This window comes from Pleurodeles waltl, chromosome 8 (assembly GCF_031143425.1).
Source record: "Pleurodeles waltl isolate 20211129_DDA chromosome 8, aPleWal1.hap1.20221129, whole genome shotgun sequence".
Taxonomy (NCBI): Eukaryota; Metazoa; Chordata; class Amphibia; order Caudata; family Salamandridae; genus Pleurodeles; species Pleurodeles waltl.
Window position 1 is genome coordinate 540,373,408 of NC_090447.1, and position 21,404 is coordinate 540,394,811.

General features: G+C 44.4%; 1 protein-coding gene across 4 annotated transcripts in view; it reads right to left on the reverse strand.

The window, feature by feature from the left end:
- PRRG1 (proline rich and Gla domain 1) overlaps positions 1-21,404 on the reverse strand; it is a 305,648-nt gene that overhangs the window by 254,388 nt on the left and 29,856 nt on the right. For 2 of the 4 annotated variants that reach the window (XM_069204609.1, XM_069204608.1), the window contains exon 2: positions 13,916-13,978. The exons of the other annotated variants lie outside the window; for them this stretch is intronic. The gene's annotated coding sequence lies outside the window, so the exon portion shown is untranslated. The remainder of the gene's footprint in view (positions 1-13,915; positions 13,979-21,404) is intronic. 4 annotated transcript variants of the gene reach the window in all.

Below are 21,404 nucleotides of genomic sequence, written 5' to 3' on the forward strand. Positions count from 1 at the left end.
ATCCTGCAGGCAGGGAAGAGGCTTTATATTTCATCGGTTCCAAATGTGGCTCGAATGTGCCCCTAACGTTGATTACCCAGGGACATTTCAACTGTGTGTCGCAGGTAAACCGCATGCCGTTGCGGTACCAGAAGTCATGTGTTCTTAATTTCATGTATTCTTAACATCACAATTTTGTTTTTCGTTTAATTCATTTCCAATTTGTTCTGTGGCGTGAAAACAAGGAATGAGTACAAAAGACATTGAAGCCCATGCGAAAAAAAGCTAATTAAAGAGCACGTTGTCAGCATATAAAATAGGAGAGGGGCATGGCCCTCACTTGTTGGCGTGTGGCCATTAGTTGTGTGCTTCAGTCCAACTGTGGTGTAAATCTTACGGAGAGCTTTGTGCCATCTCCAATCGTCATGCGTAACCAGGTTTTAGTGTTTAAAAGCTGTGTGGCCTACTATAATTTTGGGGAGATCCTGGCTGTTAATTTCTGCATGAGAAGGCCATAGGAGAACCTATCAAATGTGGTTTTCCTTGCAGATGGTGAGGGCAGGTAGGTTGGATAAAGTGCCCTGAACGGAAGCCTGTTTGATTCCAGGGAATATGTTCTTGGCTGTCACCCAAGCTGACTGCTGCTGTAATACCAGACTGGCTTAGTAATTTGATTCTATGTCGAGCAGTGCGATCAACTGATAGTTGGAAGGATTGCTCATGTCACTTCCTTTGAACAATGGGTGGATTATGGTGCCATGCCAGGAATTTGGAACTGTCTGCTAGAAACCTGCCGCACTATAGAGGATTTGGAGCTCTCTGGGCTAGAATCAAATGTTAGTTCTAAAAAGGGCTGGGAGTAGGCCGTTTGGATAAGGTGCTCTGCTTTATTATAATGTCTACAAGAAGTGTTTTATACTCTTGTTGACCGTCCTGTTCCGCCTGCCTGGTGGAATTCAGTGTCTCCAACATCTGGTTTTTCAAATCAACATCCATCTCATATAGCCTTAGAACCCGCCGTAGCGGGCTCTACCGGCTATTAAAGGCCCGCTCCCCGCGTTCGGCTCGGGCATTTAAGAAGGGAAAGGGCCTTTAACAGCCGGTAGAGCCCGCTACGGCGGGTTCTAAGGCTATTAGAACATTCTGCCACTCAGGGCAGAATGTTCTATTAAAAAAAAAAAAAAATGTTCACGGAGCCCGAGGGGATTAAAATCCCCTCGGGCTCCGTGAGGCTTTGTTCACAGCTGCTGCTGTGAACAAAGCGAACATTGGAATGTTGACGCTGCAGGCTTTTACCGGCAAGTAAAAGCCCGCAGCACTCCATTGTTTTCAATAGAGCTTCCAGCATTCCAATGTTCTAATTATAGTTAGTTCATTTATACATGGAACTAGCATTGGTGTGATAGGATAGCGATTCCCCAGGTGCTGAACCCAGGCCTCCTCAGATATATTAGCACTGAGGGCACTGGTGCGATCCTTGACAACTTCATTAATTGTCTTCCAGAAATCTTTTCTGTTTCCCGATTTGAATATGTCGACCACTTTTGCCACAGATTCAGCCATATACTAATTTTGAGACTTCCATACTGTCTTTCCGTAAGCTTTGCACAGTTTCCATACCTTTTCCTCCTGGACTAATATTGTTTTTTTAATACATGGTACTCTCGGTTTAACGCTTTTTCTTCAACGTGATAAGTTAGTCTGTGACCCATGGGAGGTCTTTTAATTTAGCAGTTATTTGATGTACCTCAACCTTCTTTCTGACATGTCTATTCAGCATCATCTCGCAGTATTGCTCCTAGTTAGGGATCTCATTAGGTTTGTTGCATGTGTAATCACCCTACTGGCTCATGCATTTTTAAGACAAAGCCTACCAGACAGCACAACTGCCTGGTTTGCTAAAGACCTCATGGGGCATTAGCAAGCGGACGCAAGAATGCATCCCACCTGTTGATTGCCATTGGCTTTGTAACTCACATTTTCTGACTATTTACTGGCTTTATTTGTTTTAGGCTGTACAGCTTCAGTTCTTCCTTCCCCTCCACTTTTCTTGCTCTCTCGGCCCTCTCCCCCTACCGGGCTGCTAGAGACAATCCCTCTTGGGGCCACTGAAGTGGTGGAGATGGATCTGGGTGGGGCCTCTGTGAAAAAAGACTGGGCCCACACCCCTTGAGTGAGACTGCTCATGCTATCACCGGAGGTGGACAACTGGGACAAGCAAACCAGACCCCCATCCCCCGCAGTTAAGGGTGCAGCGGGGAGGAAAAAGAGGGGGAGCGGACCAGAGAGTTGTGCATGCCACTGCAGCCTCGCTGCTAAGGTCTGGCGAGACACCATGGGCCGCGAAAAGAGGCATCAAGGTAAGAGAGAAATTTAAGGGGGGCATTGAGGTGGACATGTTGAAGAGCCTGGTGACTCAGTCCCCAAGCGCGAAGGCAACACTGCTGTCATCTTACAAGCCATCCAAGACTCAAAATCAGCACAGGAGGTCACGATTGGGGAGGTGGGGCAAACGTGTCCTTGTTGCAACAGGATCTCCCGTCAGGCCACTGAATGAGTGACGGAGGGAGAGGGTCGAATTTCTGTATTGGAGGACAAGGTGCAGGCGCTCTCCGTGGAGGAATGCTGCCTCTCACAGGTGGCTAAAATTCTCTAGGACCAAGAGGAAACTGCGGAAAATAGAGCCTGGCACAATAATCTTCCGGGCATATCCCCAAAGGCTTTCTTAGAGAAATGGATTTAATCATGGATTGATAGGCTCAGCTGTCCCAGTGGGGCACCCCCTCACCTTAGTACATCCAGAATTCTCAACTATTATTAAGACAGAGATGTGATCCTCCAGGGTGCGAGGGAGAAGGAACACCTTTCTTGTGATGCTAGCCCAATTATGATTGTTTCCAATAATACTCGGCAGGTTCAAACCAAGCAGAAATCCTATGACCAGGTGAAGTGGAAACTCCACACACTCAATTTTTCCCTTATGCTACTTTACCCTGCACAGCTGTGGGTTTTGTACAACATCAAGTCATAATTCTTTGAAACCTCAGAGGAGGAATGGCCATGGCTTAGGGAGCTATCTCACCCCGACCCAGCCTCCAGGTTGGTGATCGACCACCACACCGTCCACCAGACAAAAGGGGCAGACGAGCCCAGTTCATGAACAGTCCCGGATGCGTTCCAGACAGCAAAAGCAGAACCCAATATATGCAGAGGGATCTACAGGCTAGGAGGGCAGCCACCGAAGGGGAAATGAGACTCATGGGCCACAGCACCATCTCTGGGAACTGCCACAATTGGAGAACCCCTGGGAACCGAACCGGACCCATGACTGTGTAGGGAGCACCACTGGGGCCTGGCTTATACTATACATTGCATGCCTGCACCATTGTATCCTGCTGCATTTTTCTTCAACTCGCCTCTAGTGGAGCTGTGGGGTATTTTCACCTTATTACATTACTGCCAAGTTAGTTCTGTTTAAACTGGGAGGTTTGGGTGATAGATGCTTCTTTTTGGTGGAAGTATGGGGGGATAGTTGGAGGCATGGGGTTTGTTTTGTGTGTGGGTCTCATTTGCCCGCTGTGTTTGGTTTCTGCCCTTGTGACGAAGCTCATACTCCTTGTGTCTATACACTGCAACTGGCATGTCTCAATCTGGGCTCCCCACCTTTGTCATCCCTAGGGCAGGGGGACTGTCAGTGAGCACCCACTCCGGCACAGGCGTTCATCACATTCACTGTGCACAACTTTACATTAATGACATGGAATGTCAATGGACTGCTGGACCGGCTCGAGAGGGAGGCCCAGTGCTTCAGTATGCACACCGGCACTCTCCAATGATACTCATTCTTCAGGAAACACAATTTCAGGGTAACAATTACGCCTCACTGGCCTGGAAGGGGTTTGACAGGGTGTTTCATGAAAGTTACTCCCGGGGTTCCCGAGGAGTGGCCATTCTCCTTCACAGACACCTGCTGCTGGTGATCTCCAAAGTGTCCCTGAACACTTATGGGAGGAATATCATACTGGACGGGTCCTTAAATGGCACCTTGTAAAACCTGGTGCGTGCCTATGTCCCACCCACTCTGGCCCAGTCCACTCTGGAAAGCCTTTGTAAGCTCATACTAAGCTGCCTCTGGTCACGATGGTCATTTGGGTGGTTGGGGTGGGAGGGTGGGGCTTCAATGATGTTATGTCCAACCAGGATTGGCACAGGTCCCCAGCACTCTCCCAGAAGGCTGAGGGAGGGAATGGCGGAATGGGCTGCTGGTCTGAGACTGAGTGACATGTGGAGGATTTGGAACCCTCGATGCAGGTATTATATATGCATGTAGCCCAGCTCTTACACATGCTAGTAGTTAATCGGTTATGTAGTCACATAAGCAGCTAGGGTGTGTTTGCTTTGGTTGACAGCCTTCTGGAGAGTTTTCATCTATATTTATTGAACCAATTAGGGTCAAGGAGCTTTACTTTAGGAGTTAGTCTGAGTTTCATCTTAGCAATTTTATTTTTTTATTTGCCTTCATATTTACTAAGTCAGATTACGTGCAATTGGTTTATCACTGCTGGACCTGGCCCTTTTTACAGGGTCATCCCCAAACTTTTAGCCTTCCTCCTCCTACTTTTTCCTGACTCATTTTTGTTGGCTCTAGGACCCTGTGCACTTTATCACTGCTAACCAGTGCTAAAGTGCATGTGCTCTTGGTGTGATTGGCTTTCACCTAATTGGCACATTTAATTTACCTGGAAGTCCCTTGTACAGTGGTATATCTATACCCAGGGCCTAGAAATTAAATGCTACTAGTTGGCCTGCACGGAGCTTGCGCCACCCATAGAAGTAGGCTCTCAAACCTGCCTCAGGCCTGCTACCGCAGGGCCTGCATGTGCAGTTTACTGCCACAGGGAACTGGCATCTAAATGTACTTGCCAGTCCTGGAACTCCCCTTATACTACATATAAGTCACCCCTAAGGTAGGCCCTAGCTAGCCCTATGGGCAGGGTGCTGTGCGGGTAAAAGACAGGACATGTGCCTGGTTGTGTGGCCTGTCCTGGTAGTGACAAACAGCCTATTTGGTTTCTCAGTGTTGATTACTGCCTTTCTCATAGGATTGCATTGGAAATGCCCTAACATCTAAGTGGTATTGTCTGATCTAGGAGGCGTAGCGTAGGCATGTTTGGTATGGTTGTAATAGTAGTGAGAAATGCTCTATACTAGTGTAGGTTTTTTTTTTTTATTACCATTACAGAAATGCCACTTTTAGAAAGTGAACATTTCTCTGTGCTTATAACTCTGGTGTTTTGCAGTTTGACTTCAATACACATCTGGGGCAGGGTGAAAGCTGGGCTTTGTGCATACCTTTCAGACAGCATGTACACAGGGAGAGTGGCAGTGTCACAAGAGTGCATCTGCATATTGAATGGTATTCCTGGGGTGCGAGAAGGAGAGGTGGGGCACACCCGCATTTGTAAAGGCTGTGCCTTGGCCTCAAACAAAGGGCTCACCTATCCACACTGATGTCTGAAGCCTGTGCTGGAGGAGAAAGGGGACACTCCTGGAACTAGTCAGCACTGGCTGGAGCCCCTTCTCCCCTTTTTGTGGAGACTGCACAAAATGAGTATTAGTACAGGGGTCTTCCCAAGATTTTTAGACACTGTGTGGACTTGTATCAGGATGCTACTGGAGGGTGCTGCAATTGCCATTGAGGATTGACCTGCTTGCTTTGCTGACCTGTGGCCTGCTGGGTCATCAGAAGACTGCTGTTGGACTGTCATGAGCCTCTTGTGCTGGCCTGCCCTCCCCTCTTTTGGGGTCTCAGTGCTCTCCCAGGGGCCAGCAGAGGATTCCCCCATTGATCATGCTGGCCCTGGAATTGCAGAGCCTGGGAGCGCTTTATTTTATCCCAAAGCACGACCGAGGAACGCTTCCTGCCTTTCTAATAGGAGTGCATGTAGAGCACTCAGCTTTGATTACCTGGGGAGTGCTAGTCTCTGTGCTGGAGTGTGAGGTGGGCGCTGCATGGTGCCGTCCCGAAGGCGCTTTGCCTCAGCATGAGGAAGCGCTTTCTCCTCCAGCCTAACATGAGCGCATGGTGAGCGATGTGTGCCATCCCTTCCCCAGTCTACCCTAGCACGAGTGGGGAGCCAGGGAGCCAGCACAGTGGAGCGTACTCACTGGGGGGCCTCAGGACACACAATGGCACCTACTCGGAGGGCCGGTCACCACTGGAGCCCCAGCTGCTCTTTTCTCCTTTTGTTCTTCGATTCATGATGAGCCAAGGACCCGACCTAGACAACGCGGGTTGTCTGCCGAGCTCCAGAGGCTCGGCTTTAGCACTACTGTATTTCCCCTAACAGAAGAGCAGAAGCAGGACGGACTGCAGAAAGGCAGGCTAGGCCCTGCCGTTAGCTGCATGTCCGCGGGGAACAACCCGTTTTGCTCACCTTGAGGGCCTCCCACCAGGGACCTGGGGAAATTGCTTGTTGGGAGGTAAATCCTCCATAGAGAGCCCCGGGAGAGACGTGGGATTGTCGCTGGGGAAATCAACAGAAACTACCACAATCAACCCAATAGGAGTGCAGGAGCTCCTATATATGAGACAGTGGATGATGTTTGGATACTGTAGTTCTCCTAAGAGAAGCACAGAGGCACTGCAACCTTGGTGTGGAAGAGATTGTTGGTTATCTCCACCATGGTACTTCGGCCCGCATTGTGTAGTTGCATTACTTTTCTTTTTGAGCTGACTTATGTGTATGTCATGCTTGCCATGTTTGAGGGGACATCTATAATTTCAGGATTTGCCTGCTATACAGGGAGTGAATAGTGTTTCATAAGATCTATACCCTATGGTAACGTTTTGGTGATATGCACATTTATAATGATGTCCTGGCATTCATGATGGGGTATGTTTATTCTGACATGTGCATTTCTTTTTCTTTAGTGGAAATGACAACCTGACTACTGCTTATGTTGCAGAATACCAGTAACCTACATGTTTACCTGACTACTGCTTATTTGTTGTAGAGTACTAGTAACCTGTGTAATGTTCTGACAACTGCTTGTGGAGCAGGGTCTAACTGATACATGTTGTGTTTGGTCTAATGATGTTTTATGCATCACAGTTTATTTTTATATAACTGAATGTTGGGTTTCCTTTGTGGTGTATTAACTGTGTCACATGTGTTGTGTGTGTTGTGCAAACACTTTACACATTACCTCTGGGATAAGCTTGATTGCTCGTGCCAAGTTACCAAGGGGGTAGGCAGGGGTTATCTTGGGCGTGTAACCCCCTCACCCTGATTAGAGTGGGTGGGTTCTGCCTGGCTTAGGTCCATACCCTAGCCAACCAGAAACCCCATTTCTAACAATCACGATGCTCAAAAGACGAAAGGATCACATGCATTTAGATGCAGCCGCTGACCCCAGTACCTGATTTAGTCAAGACTTCTACTTTTGTGGAAATAGTTTAATGATTATCATAGGCACCGTATGAAACATGTTACTTTGGTCTGCAATAGGCAACATTATAGCTAGGTGCCGTGGTTTCTTTTTTCTTTTTTTAAACATGTAAGACATTTTTTATTGTTTTTCAAAACAACAAATAAATTCTCACAGAGCAAGCACTTAGTAAACAGAATGTTACATTGCGTCTCATGACTACAACCCACACCGCTTCCATGATATTGCAACCCCTTTCATAACAGTGGACTGCCCGTTCCCTCCTAACCATAACAGGCAGACTACTTGCGCCAAACAAGAGATAGTCTCTTCCAGTTTGGCGCACCAGTCCACACCAGGTCTCCTTCGTTGGGACCTGGCAGAAGTCTAGGGTTTAGTAATGTCTAGGCCTGGGCGAATTTCTGCTATGCAGAACTCAACAAAGCACTGAAAAACTCCGCCGTGCTACGTGGAGTTCCGTGAGCGGCGGAGTTTAGGTAAGGTGCGCTGTTTGCAATGAATTTCAGCACAGGAGTTTTTCCTGCGCTGAAAAAAATCAGTGTGACCGGCATCACATGGAGTGCGAGAGGGTGAGAACTTTTTTTTGGCGCTATCATAGATTTTCTACTCGAGCAGCAAGTTCCTCAACGCGAGCGTCAGCTTTCTCATTGCAAGTGGTCGCAGCCTACCACTCGCGTTCAGAAATCTCACTCACGCTCACAAACTTGGTGATTTCTCTCACTCCTACTCACCAACTTAACATTGGTGAGCAAGAGCGAGAGAAAGAGGGAAAAAAAAAAAAAACTCTGCTCCACGTCACCTCGCAGGGTTTTTCAGAACTCCGCACGGAGTGGAGAAAAACTCCACAAACTCCACCAGTGAAGCAGAATTCTTTGCCCACCCCTAGTAATGTCAGTCTTGCCAAGACCTGCCAGTGTCCTGTCCACACCACCCCCCCTCACCCCCAAGTTCAGTAATATCCGACCGAATACCCCAAAAAATGAGTCTGGAAATATTTGTAGCCAGTTTTGTTGTATAATGGGGCAGGTCCACACCAGTGGCTTAACAAAATTTGAGGGGGCCCACCTGTGAATTACATCGATGGGTTGGGTTGACTAATCACTGCTGCCTGTGCACAGTTTACTGTGCTGAGGGGGCCCCGTGGAAGGTGCCACCCCCCGCACTGCAGGGGCTATTGTTACACCAGTGGTCCCTGTGTGGGAAAAGTCCCCTTTGCGCACCTGTCACTGAAAGCACACAGGAGAGTGAGACATCCCAGTTCTCCAGAGACAATAAGGTAAAAGGTATGACTGCTGAAGGTATTTAAACTAGATGAGCCAGAGTTGTGCGGAAACTGCAAACACCCGGAGTGCATACTAAATCGGTATGCTATGTATTATTGTTTTGCAAACGTGTCTGGTTGCAAAACAGTAATACTTTACCACCAGTTTAAAACTGATGGTAACCATTCACAAAGAGAAGGAGTCCCCATTGAACCCTTACTTTTTAATAGCAGGCAGATGTCCCACAGAGCACCCTCCTCTTAAAAAAATTAAACTGGACATTTTTGTTTTTCCTTTTAGACGTGTCCCATTTTTCCTTTAAGAAAAATAGGCTGCATTTAAAGAAATAAAAAAATAAAAAGAAGAAAAATAAAAAGCTGTATTGATAAGCAAACACAGACATACTGGTCTGCTCACCCCAGCAGGCCCCCATCCCTGTGATGGCTGCAATTTCTATTGGGTCGCAAATTGCAAACTACTTTAATATGGATAAGGTAGGTCTATTTGCGACCTACAATAAATTGTTAATGGAAACTGAAGAGTTTCATACATTAGTATTACAAATTAATTTATTAATTACAATACAGTGGTAATTGCAATTAGGAAATCAATATTTGAACATCAAGCCCTTAGTGCCTTAGTAGACAGGCTCGAACTGCCCACAGGCCACCCCTTATATATTTTGCGCTTGATAATAAAGTGAATTACTTGAGCACAGGTCTAAAGTATAAGCAGTCTAGCTTACAAAGTCTGAAAACAAAACATGACGTGAAGAAACATTCAATACCAGAACTGACTTCATGTAATTTTACACAGGAAGCTTATTTCCAACTGGCTTCAAGCAAGGCATCTTTTGAAGTTAGGGAAATTATATTACCATTAACCCCCATCTGTGCTGAGGACAGAACGGTCCCATCCTCACCACCAGTAGTCATGTGCTGAGGACGGAACTGTTCTGTTCTCTTCACACGACCACAAAATCCCTCTGCTGTTCACAGCAGAGGAATTTCCTTTTTGCTACAAACAGCCTAATGGTTTGGGGAAGACCTTTCCCAGCTCCAGTGGCTGTTTTTGGTTTTCAAGGAAATGAATAGCCACCAACGTCATTTCACTTTCACGGTCTAGGTACTAACAGGTCTATCTCAGCTCCCTCGAGCACCTAGGCAGATGGGAGAGGTATCATTGGAAATGGAAGAAGCTCCCCTTTCCAATGATACCCTTTCCCTAGTGGATCCCCGCAAGGGGATTGCCACAGGAAAGCAATCCCCCAAGATCGGATCCACTCCACTAGGTACCACAGAGGGGGAGGAGTCTTTTAGGCAAGGACTTTTGCTCGCCCCATGTTTTTTTGGCTGCTTCAGTCTCTGTCTCAGGCGGGGCGCGGGGGGAACAAAAAGCCCACTAGTCACCAGGGATTATTATTACTTATTTTTTTTAAGCCCGTCCCAAACACAAATGTAAACAGTCTTTCTGTGCCCCCTGGGGGTAGACTGGGAGCATTACCCCCGATCTGACGCCCTCCCTATGGACTACAGCATCTCATCCCAATGGCAATCAAGAGGCTACTTCACCCTTTTGGGTTTTGATCTTAGATTTGGACCAGAAGACCTTGGCTAACTCCCAAAATAGTCCACCTTACAATGGTGAACGGCTGCACTTTTTGGGCATGTGTGGGCTGCCACATGGAAAAACTTACTGACCCCAGCACTTCTGAAAACTAGACATCTGGGGGAGTCCAGGGTAGTGTGCTTCACATGCCCCCTCCCACACCATTTACTTACCCACAATGCCCTGCAAACCTCCAACTCTGCCTTAAGTCACACATTTTCCTTACATTTCTGTGATGGAAACATCTGGAATCAGCAGGAATCCACAAAATTCCTACCAACGAGCATTGTGCCACCTATGCCGATAAAAACTCTGGCGCACTTATATGGCTGGGCCTAGCGCCAGTGACTGGAACAAATCCAACCAAGGTCAATAAGAGTCTCCACGCAAGAGTTCCCATTCTCCTTGGTTTGATCTGTTCCTGTCGCAGCACTGGGCCCAGCCACACAAGTGGGACAGCGGGTTTCTTGGCACAGGTAAGGCAATGCTGGGTGGTAGGAATTTTGTGGATTCCTGCGGATTCTAGAAGCTTACACCACAGAAATGTAAGGAAAATGGCTGATTTCAGGCAAAGTTTGAGGCTTGCAGGGCGCTGTGGGTATAAAAAAAAAAAAATCTTAATGAGATCCACAAATGTCATGCCATCCTGGACTTTTCTAGGTGTCTGTTTTTTAAAAAAAATATACAGGTTGGCTAGGTTTCCCTAAGTGCCAGCTGATGTAGGGTCCAAAATCTAGAGCTACCCACAGTGTAAAAAAGAGGGTCAGTTTTTGGAGGAAAAATGTGCTGCATCCATGTTGTGTTTTGGGCAGTTTCCTGTTGCGGGCACTAGGTCTACCCACACAACATAACCTTTAATTATTAGTATAAAACTATATCTTAATCAGTGCATTAAATGGAAAAATAGAAGTGCAGGTACTCTGTAATAGAGTACCTGCTTGTTTCTGAGAAGTGCCGGTACTCTCCAATTAAAAGTATTACATTTTTCTTGAGATATGCCAGTACTCTCTCTCTCAAAATAAAAAAGTGCCGGTACTCAGTACCGGAGAGTACCGGCCCATTTAAAGCACTGATCTTAATATATCATCTCAACATTATTAGCCATTTTCATTAGTCCTCGTATATATTGGCAGCCACTCCCCGTGGGCACATTTCAAGCACGCATTTTAACAATATACATTAGTACATTTTTCTATGCAGCATTATTATACATTAGTTCATAAGCATTTCATGTAAATATTAATTATATAAGCTACTCTCTCTCAAGTGCACAGGAAAAGGCAAAAAATAAAAGTGTTTTTACAGAAATGCAGTAACTAGGATATGCTCTTTGGAAGGGGCGAACTCAAACTGGACCGCCTAAAACAAACAAATCTAGCAAGTAGAAAGCAAACAGATGTGATTTACAAACCCCAAAGCTGGTGGTAAACAATATGCGTGAATGTATTTTCAGGGGAGCTTTCCAAATGTCCCCAATATGTCTTTAGCAAACCTAATAGCTGCTCTGTCTGGTATGCTTCAACCTATAAAATTGCATCCCATGCCTGTAGACCACTCTGACATAAGACAGTGAGAACCATAGAGCCAAAGTTGTAGAACTGCACTAAGTAGCTGCTTCTATTATATTAAAAAAACCTATGGCTATCATGCTTTTTTAGATTTATTCATTTATCCGTTTTCACTGGAAAAGAAGCTTTGAAAAACGCTTTTGGAAGAAATGATTAGTTGTCCTTGAAATTATAGAACTTGTTCCCTTAAATAATTCCTTCTCATATTTGAATGTATCAAATGTTTTAGGAAGTTTTGTTTTTGATATCTTCACTGGAGTTCAGGAAATGGAAATTCTGTGCAGCAATGCTTTCATTTTTTTTTATGTGGTGCTATGGTTCTCTTTTTTTTTAGCATCAATGTCTTATTGAATGTTGCAAGTTATTGATGAGATTATAAGAATTCTTTCCTAATTGAATCATGATCATGTAGATTTTTTTCACATTCCTTGCTGAAATAAATTAATTGTAAAGCTTAGTGTACATATATTCATGTGTGCTTGTGAGTATGTTTGTATGTGTGTGTATATATATGTGTATATGTTGTTTCGGTGCTTGGCATGTTTGTGGGTCATTGCATGGCTCCTGGGTGGGTTGTTATACTAGATATCTATGAATCCCTGTTCTCATTTTATCACACCTATCTACCCATCATCATATGTCATGTCTCTATCAAACTATCGTCCTTTCCCACTCTGACTCATCCCAAATCCTTTCTACTACTTTCATCTCCTAAATAACTCTGCCTAAGCTCTTCCCTCCGCTTCCACATCTAACTCACCAAACCTCACTCTACTACCATGACCTCCCACATAACCCTACTAAATTCTCCCTCATTTATCTCACCATGCTACTATGATCTCCCTAACCCTTCCACAGACTCTTCCCTCCTCCATCCCCCTTTACTCATCCCAAGCCTTTGGGTTGAGTAAATGAGAGATTTACTCCCAATTAACACTTCTGGATTTCTTTCCTCCTCCACCCGTCTATTACTCCAGTCAATCTAACTAACAAACTCCCATATCAGCTGCTCAAATTAACTCATAATAATATAAAACTGTACTCATATTTCCCGATACTAATCCATCACTAATTTTTGTTGGGTTCCAGAGTAGCGTGCTACTCGCCGAAAAGTGCTTTGACGTCTCGTCAGGGGTAGTAAGCGCTATATAAATACTATTACAATACAATACAATACAAGTGAGGTACCATTTTTATTAGGAGACTTATGTGAGCACAGAAAAGTAGAACACTTGTTATTACCAATTGGATTTCCCTGCATTTGTGCCTTTCAAATGTAAGCCACTGTATAAGAAAGATGACATTTTAAGATACACCCTCCAAATCATACGCTGGAACGAGTAGCGGCAAATTTAGAGATGTAGAAGTAACTAGTGCTTCTCAGTCACACCTTCCTGGGTTACCGGGGGACAGTGCAGCGCGCAAGAATAATAATATTTAAAAAAAGAATCAAAAAAACGTACCTGCATGCCTTGCCGCCGATCCTCCACCTCCGTCAGCAGCAGGCAGGCACAGATTCCCATCCTGCCCTGCAGCCAATCCTGACGCTGTTCAGAGCAGCATTAGTATTGGCTGGGAGCCTGTGCCAACTCTCTCCAACCCGGCAACACAGTGCCGGGCTGGAGAGAGCACAGTGCGCATGTATGTTTGGCTGGTCTGAGACAACAAAAGAGTTAAACTCAACTTTATATGGGCCCTTACTGCCCACTTAATTCTGATAGTGTGAGTCCCTACACTTCTCCGAAAAGTTACAATACTTCTAATTGGAGAGTGCCAGCACTTCTCAGAACCAACTCGTTATTTGCTGTTTCCAGCAGGAGCATTAACTCACTGGATCCAAGTTTCTCATCACCGCTTCAGCGCATCTTCTGATGCACTTAAAACCCCTTTCAAGCGTTTCTTGATAAACACAATGGAAAATTATTAGACTGCAGCTGCCACAGTGAAAATTATTCTCAAGCACGGAGACTGCTACAGTTCAGATACAACTGAAGGCACATTAGTTTGCAGAGCTCAAGGTGGCAGATGTAATTTTGAAAGCCTTACCGAACACGTCCGAACGAATGGTAGTAACAAGAGGTAACGCTCTGCCCAGTAACTTTGAATAAACTGAATGGAAAAAAAAAAAAAAAAACACAGTTGTGCATTTGGCGGGCAGTAGTATAGAGTACAGGATGCATAACAAAATTAAAGCTCCAGGTTTTAAGGTATTTATTTTATAATATTTCCTTCTGCATTTATTCATATTTATTCTTTGTCCATCTGATCAGTATTTTATCCATATTTATTTTTAGTTTTGTGAACAGATAGAGTTGTAACTAGTTTATTCCCACGTTTAAATAGCTACATTTGCATACATACTTAACCTCCTTTCTGGGTTTAGCACACTAAAAAGTTAAATAAGCATTATAACACAAACAAATGTTGAGATATGGAGTTAATTAATCAAATCTCATCCTATTTAGGGCACTATCATCCTAATTCCAGACTCCATACACTGTCAATCTGCACAGCTACAGGCCTGGAGTTCATGAATAATAGCTTACAGAGCTGCTCAAAACATGCCCAATTATCTTCATTTTTGCGCTTCTAAAAATGAGAATAGACATGAACACACTATTTTCAAGGGGCGTGAAGGGAAGAGGGATGCCTTCCAGTGTCTAGTCCACCCCAAGCTTTCAAAACAGCAATGGCAATGCTATTTTGATGGAGAGGGCTGTTGGGAGCACAGAAGCTATATCAAAACATAAGCAGATATCAAGATAGACCTTTTGACTGTGGTACAGCTCATCAGTTCTGGATACAAACAGCTTTAAAATTTACCAGAACTCATGTCACACCAAAAAATGTACAAATATGTTTTCAGTCAGCCCCCTTCAGCAGTTATTTTTTAGTCTCCCCACTTAACCCACTACTAGAACAAAGTTTAATTTATATTTTGGATAAAGCCAAAGGAGTATTTTAGTCTCCCCGTAAGCCGTACATAAAGTGAGTTTCCCACTGAAGTGTCTGAATGCTTAAGTGAAGCACCTTAGGACAGCAGTCAAGAGGCTTTATGCACCTTGAAGAGTTTCCACCGTCCTGCTAATGTTGCACCCGGGACAAAGTTGTAGATTAATGTGATTTTGAACCTACATATGATACAATATGTTTGCTTACTTCATTCCACAATGACCTGCCCCCTTTATAGATTTCACATCTAAAATATGTGGTATGTGATGTAGTTCTTGCATATTCAAGGTCACTGGAATTATGCTGCAGATGAGGATTGAATTATTTGTAAGGTCTAGCTAAATATATGTGGCAAGAAAAGGCAAATTATGCGGCACATTTTATGATAGTATTACTTCATTATTTTGTCATGTTTATACATGGTAACACTGTCTGAGAAAAGATTTCACCTTATTACCAATACTAATTTAACACTCAAATACAGCAATAAGAAATTGAAAGATGACTTTCAAAGGGCATTCCTGTGCACAGAAGCATGTGTCGCCATGTTTTAGTAACTTCTTATCCATTTAAACTAGAATGTTTTTGTAAAAATCTGTAAATGATGAGCAAATAATAGATTATGTGAAAATCCATAAATATGCAAACAATGCAGCAGCTACAGAATCACATAATTCCAGTGATTGTAGACATATCCCATAACTAGTAGGACCCTTAACACTTTTCCTTAGAGTCATATGTATCTGCAGCTGCGGCTTGGACCACAGAGTTTATTTACCAGTGGGACTGTTTGTGGGCAGGTTGTGACCAACATAGTAAGAGTGTTGTTATGTTTGGGATTTTCTCTGCACTGCATTTCAAAAGGTTTTGCAGGAAATCACTGCAACCTGTCGAAGAAGCCCTGAGGTGTTTTTAGGATGATGTCTCGAAAGGGTGTATTGCTATAATCCCTCCCCTAAACCATGCCAACTTAGAGTCACCTGCTTAGTGCCTTCGCAGTCCCCTTTATCTACGGAGTCTATTTCCTTATGGTTTAGTTTAACGTTTGGGGATAAGGTGTTATTTCAACCTGTCCAGAGTAAACACTGGTGGTGATGGTGTAATAAAGAGGGCTTCCCCTACCGTGGTGCGGAAGAGTGAGGCACATACAGATCAAGTGACATTCAAATCTAACCTACCCAATTCAATCATCCCCAAGGGTCTCATTGCCTCTGGCCTAAACCGTAATAATGTTGTCATGTAGGAGGTATAGGAAAGATGGTTGGAAGTAGAATGGAGGGGCAGGTAGGCTGAAGGATACTTGGAGAGAGTGGTGTGCCCCTTCCTGACAAGGAATAGATTAGTGGGACAATGCATCACTTTGCAGGCAGTAATCAACAGGCGGCAAGAGCTGAAGTCTTTGCTAGTCGAAGGGTTAGCTGGATAGACCTGCTGCATGTACAGCACAGGATCAATCAGCTGAACAAGTAATTGCTTTGCCAAACAAAAGATAGCTCTGCTACCCCTGGCAAGTAAAGGGTAACTGCATTGGTAATTAAAAAGTAACACTGCTGCTTGTGGCAGACGAGACAAAGCTCTACTGTCTCTGCATTGAGCGAGGAGCTGATGAAGGTGTGCTTCTGCAGGTGGTGGCAAGAGGACACCAGGCCTCTTGATCTTGTCTCTGGAAGAGTGGCAGCTTAGTCTCTGTCCTGGTCTGTGTGCATTCTCAGATCTCCGCCCAAGCCAGACTGGAAGGAACTCCAAGCCCCAATGATCCCCGACACTTAACACACCTGCCTGCAAGAACAGGATAGCTTTCCTGCGGTTTCTCGCTAATTAATACGCTGCACAGGGGCTTGCAGGAAGCAAAAGCAAAAGCAAGGGGATTGCCTGATGCTAAGACGTTTGGCTTAGAGTTCAAGGACACTAGATCCGAGACGTCGGCCAACATTATAGTTTAAGGACACTCACTTGGGGAATATATGTATAGAAACAGACCGGATGCACTGTGGAAAGCCACCAATGCTATTGTGCACATTTGTGTATACTCGTGTGTGCATGTGCTAGGTACTAAAACCAAACCTATTCGCCTTCCCCGGGTTTCAGTTTTGCCAGCAGTCAAAACCACATGAATTTTAAACCTAAGTTAAATAGTTTCAGAGTGAAAGACTCAAAGAAGGTAAGACAAAATTGGCACATAACCACTCAGTTTTGTAAAATGCAACAAATCCTCAATTGACTAATCTTGTCCCAGTTTTCCAAATGTAAGGAAAGGTGAATCAATTTCACTGAAGTCAGTTCTGAATAATAAGATTTTTTTTATTTTTTTTATTGAGATAGGCCCAATTTAAAAAGCACTGAATACAAATTCACTTTTCGCTGTGATAAGAAAAAGGAGAGACCAGCCCAGTGAAACAACATTATATATCAACCGATGATATTATGAAATCGGCTAACGTCATCATGCTGGCAGCAATGCAACCACTCAATCCCTCCCACTAAAAAAACAGACTTACAAAGCCCATCTCACACAAAAGGTCAAACTTTCCAGCTTTTGAAAAGTGTTTAGATTTGGGTGGGGTTAATTTCAAAACTCATTCCCACTTTGCTGATCAGCTTGTGTAGAGTCAAAAAGAAAGGTTTTTTCATTCAGCAAGCATGCCCTCTCCAGACAGTTCAGTACCTGCACTTCACCCCCCCCCCCCCCAGGCAGGGTATTTTCCCTTAAAAATAATAACATAGTGCGTACCACCAAGGCTATATAATCCCAAAGTACGGTGACAACAGGTATCATAAACAGAGAATTTAGACATTATCTTTGGCGTTTTAAAGATTATGCTGACAAAAATGCACCTTGCACATTCCCTTTGGCCATGTAACGAAATTGGGTGGTCTTGTTTGCTTTTAACTGAAAGCATACTTAATCTTGGTACCAAAAGTAGTGAAGTAATAAGACAAAAATAATAATATAAAAAAAGAAGTACATGAAATATTATTCATCTATATTATTAAGATCTAAAATGTATTCAACAGCAAAATCGAAGTTGACTATAGGTGTACTATAAAGTACTAAAAGCAATATCTCAATTTTTCAAGCCCGGGTTTATCTTTGCCAGTAGTTCTTTCTGCATGTTGAACTCAAAATAAAATATAACTGAAAAGTATAAACGCACCAGAAAAAGTGTCACCCGAAAAAGGCAAATATTTGGGTGACTAAGTCTTTCCTGGATGGCCAAATATCAACATACAGTACTGACTGACATCCCCCCCCAACAGCTATGGACAGTTAAGCTCCCCCTCTCTGACAACTCAGACCAATTTCGCTCATATAAAATCCTTTTATATGAAAAAGGCCGCACACCGACGCTGATCGACGCGACGCCTTCGGGGCGACCGGAACTTCGACGCATGGCCTCGCAAAGACAACGCCGCCCGACTTCCAGAGGGGAAATCGCTGCGACGCCTGCTGTGAGAGTGAAACTTCGACGCACAGCCCCGCGGAACGACGCGCAGCTGGAAAACCAGCAGGAGAATCCACTCACAGACCCGGGACATCTGGTAATCCCCGCGACCCACAGAAAGAGACTTCCCAGCGTGAAAAATAACGACGCAAGTCCGTGTGTGCTGGGGAGAAATCGACGCACACACCATTTTTCCACGTATCTCTTCTTCTGCGGCCCTTTGCAGAGATTTTCCACTCCAAACCAGGTACTTTGTGCTTGAAAGATACTTTGTTTGCTTTTTAAAGACTTAAGACACTCTATATTACTTTCCAGTGATATCTCTACAATTTCACATTGCATCTTTATTCGTTTTTGACCTACAATTATCCTGATAAATATTATATATTTTTCTAAACACTGTGTGGTGTATTTTTGTGGTGCTATATGGTGTTATCGTATGATTTATTGCACAAATACTTTACACATTGCCTTCTAAGTTAAGCCTGACTGCTCGTGCCAAGCTACCAGAGGGTGGGCACAGGCTAATTTTGGATTGTGTGTGACTTACCCTGACTAGAGTGAGGGTTCTTGCTTGGACAGAGGGTAACCTGACTGCCAACCAAAAACCCAATTTCTAACACATAGGTTTATCACATTCCATCTGCAGAACGATATGACCACGTAACAGAAATAAAGCAATACTGCCTAACATGAAGTTGTGCATTAACGGTTGGAGCTGCTGACTTTGAGACTGGGGAACCAGGTTGGAGTACTAGCCCCAGCTCAACATGCCATGATTATGGCAAATTCCTTAATCTCCCCATGCACAAAAATACATTATGTAATCTAGTTCATCAGTGAAGCGCTCTAACACCCTGGGGCCAACTTTGTGCTAGCCAAAACTGTAAGAAAAAAAATATACAAAAAAAAGAAACTTATCATTACCACCTACCAAAGACTGATGGCGACCTTCATGTGCACTATACCACATTCAGGTGCAGAAAAAGCCAATACAGATGAATCCCATATTAGGTAAGAACAAATTCGCAGTTTTATCTCTAATTTAAAACATAATTCTAAATGAAAATGACAAGGTTTTAAAGAAGCTTCAAGAAAGACTAACTAAAATGCTGACAAACAGGTTTGAAAAAAAACTATTAATATACATGATCCAAAATGATAGTTGGTGTACTTTACGAAACTCTTTTAAAGCACACTTCCACAATTCCCTAGTCCCTAGGCATCTTAACAAAGACAGAAAATTTATCACAGCCAAAAAAAGGTTACGAGCCGTAAACAATTCAACAAACACTGCCAAAGCCAATAAATCTGGCCTATGTGAAATCTATTGGCTTTGTTATTTTCTCTTGTTGGGTATGGTGTGGCCTATCACTATATAGCACAGTGGGATATAGAAAGTCATTTTATAGTATAGTATGGGCTGTTATATAGTATGGTATGGCTTGTTATTGTGTAGTATGGTATTGTCCATTATTGTATAGCATAATATACCCTGTTATTATATAGTATGGTATGAACTGGTATTGTATAAAATGGTATGGCCTGTGATATACAGCATAGTATGTTTTAGTAGGGGCTGTGACTACACAGTATAGTATGACCGATCATTGTATAGTATGATATGGACATGGGCGTGGCCTGCAAGATGTCTGACAACATGCACTAACCGCAGGCTCCTGAACTCCAGGCGGGGAAGCACAACCATGCACTTCAGCACTACAGAGCTACCAATCTGTGAACAGACCTGACAGAAGACCTCACTAGATGCAGGAGTGGGCTTAACTGGCTGTGAGGCACTGGCGGCATTACAAATGTCAGCTCATGCAGTATGACCCACCTGGCCGGAAGAACAGAGGGGTCGGCTCCTCGCTGTGGCCTGCAGTTTCTGAAGCCAATGGCGAGCCACGGGCAGCAGCTTACTAGGCCCGCAGTGAGAGGACCCTGGGGCAGCCACAAACAGAGCACACCAGCTTCCTGGCTGTGGCAAGTCACACATGAAACAAGAGCATACGGGGATGGGTGAGCAGTACTTCCTGAACCCGGAGAGGAGAGCCTTGGAGAGCCCTGCACCACCGACAGAGGCTGCAGTGGCCTAAACATAGTGGAGGCAGCTCTGTGGGAGGTACCCGAGAGAAAGGGGCTGCGCAAGGTGTCAGAGGGATTAGAGGAAACAGAGCAGACAGGGTGACGGTCACAGCTCTGTCGGAAACCATCAGACGTCTGGAGGACCAAGTCGAGGAGTTGGAGTGACTGCCAAGATATGAAGACCTGAGATTTGTGGGGTTCCCCTAAAGGGCTGAGGCAGCTGCCCTGTTCCTGAAGAAGTGGATTGCATCGACCTTCACCCTGAATGGCCTGTAACCCAGGTCTGTCATGGAGAGGGCTTACAGGTTATTAGCCCTGCTGCCGCCCCCTGGAGCGTCACTAAGGGCACTGACCACTTAACTACTGCAACAGACTATTCCAACAGGCAGTCCGGAAGATGGGTAGCCCCAGATATGAGAGCTACATAATCTGAATCTTTACTGGCTACAAACAGAGGGGGCAGCAACTCAAACAGTCCATCACCAGACAAAAACAAAAACGGAGGACCACGGGGCTGTACTACATGCTTTTGTACCCTGCCTGAAGGGAAAGGAGCCAGCGAAAGAGATTGTAATGGCAGTGACAATGGGTGCAATGGAAGACACAACTACTCCCCCTGGGGTCGAGATCCCTTAACATGCCTAACACAGACATTCACTGGTCAGACTCAAATGTAGGAGCCACAGGTGCATTGTCCCACCAAAGCAGCAGCCGGATGCCCTCTGACTGGAGCTAATCACAGTCTTAACAGCGACGGGACCGGCGATTTTAGGAATAGACAGCTCCTGACTACTACATGTATACTGGCGCAGACACAGGAAGGGAGCATGGACAGTGAGCAGAATCCCTTTTCCACTTGCAGCTGCCACGACCTCCACTTTTCGCACTAACTTCAAACTCACCAACTTTTCTATCATCATTATCAGTTTATGTATGACAAAAATCCATAAAACCAGAATAGAAACAGTCAATACATTCCCAGCATATGCTGGCACAGCAAAGAAGAAAAAAAAAGATGAAGAGGATAACAGATTAAAATACAATAAATAAAA